This window comes from Schistocerca americana, chromosome 5, assembly GCF_021461395.2.
Source record: "Schistocerca americana isolate TAMUIC-IGC-003095 chromosome 5, iqSchAmer2.1, whole genome shotgun sequence".
Lineage (NCBI taxonomy): Eukaryota > Metazoa > Arthropoda > Insecta > Orthoptera > Acrididae > Schistocerca > Schistocerca americana.
Window position 1 is genome coordinate 572169216 of NC_060123.1, and position 1339 is coordinate 572170554.

Sequence of the window (1339 nt, forward strand, 5' to 3'; positions counted from 1 at the left end):
TAAACTCCTCCCGAACAAGCCATGAATGCCCAACGGTACTGACCGGCCACCGTGTCGTCCTCAGCCCACAGGCGTCACTGGATGCGGATATGGAGGGGCATGTGGTCAGCACACCGCTCTCCCGACCGTATGTCAATTTACGAGACCGGAGCCGCTACTTCTCAATCAAGTAGGTCCTCAGTTTGCCTCACAAGGGCTGAGTGCACCCCGCTTGCCAACAGCGCTCGGCAGACCGGATGGTCACCCATCCAAGTGCTAGCCCAGCCCGATAGCGCTTAACTACGGTGATCTGACGGGAATCGGTGTTACCACTGCGGCAAGGCCGTTGGCATTCGCTGCATCACTTAGCAATTTGGCCACACTGCAGTCACCATGGTAGCCATCACCAAAATAGAGACTGATGTGGTACCCGACAGATTTCGCCACTCAGGTATTCAGTGAGGTTATTCATGTGCCCATTACAGTCTGTTCATTATTATTTCTGAACAATAACAGATATATCACATTTTCAGTCAGCATTAACAGGTGAACATTCGTTGGAGCAGTCCAGCATCGACTACCATAACACGAAACTACACGTTCCTATACGACCACATGAAAAATGAAGCGATTAGCTCTTGCTGCGGACGTACTGCATAGTCCTGCACTTGCACGCTACGACATAGGACCTTCATCCAACCACTGGTTTAATACATGCTTCACTGTCGTCTTTCCAAGCCCTGCACGAGCCGAAACGATATTAACAAATCCACTGGATACCGATTATTGTGCCCTATTTGTAGTCACTCATATGCTCCCTTTGAGCGCGACTGCACGTTTGCAGCTGGTTTAACTGTCAGGCAAGACGTTCTAGCGGTAAAGCGCATGACTGGAAACAGAGACGTCGCGATATTGATTCCCGGTGGGACTAGGAAGTTTCATTTGCCTTTGGCCTAGTCTTCATCTCGCAACGATGCGAGAATTCACCAGGAACGATACGTGGTTCGGATTCCACGTTAAACTGTAGGTCCCCTCTCCCCAGTTGAATCACAGGGGTAGATTATGAACATACAAGCCACAGAAGTGCTGTCCAATTCAAAGATTTGCGTCCTGCTTTTCAGCCACAAGGAATTCTTATTATTATCATTATTTACAGTGTCTGCTCTTCACTGCATGGACCTAATGTAACATTCTTTCTGCTCACATAAGTAGGGAGGCTACTGGTGTGCGCTTTCACTATTTCTCTACGATGTTTATCAGCTATTGCTGGTACACCCTTTTGAGTATGGATTTGTTCGTGTCATTCATTCTATGAGTTAGACTTTTCGCAATTATCGTTCTATAAACTAAAAGGAATGCA

At 47.6% G+C, this 1339-nt stretch overlaps 1 pseudogene; it reads right to left on the reverse strand.

Moving 5' to 3' along the window:
* Nucleotides 1-212: 212 nt before the first annotated feature.
* Nucleotides 213-330, reverse strand: LOC124617360 (annotated as a pseudogene).
* Nucleotides 331-1339: the final 1009 nt, after the last annotated feature.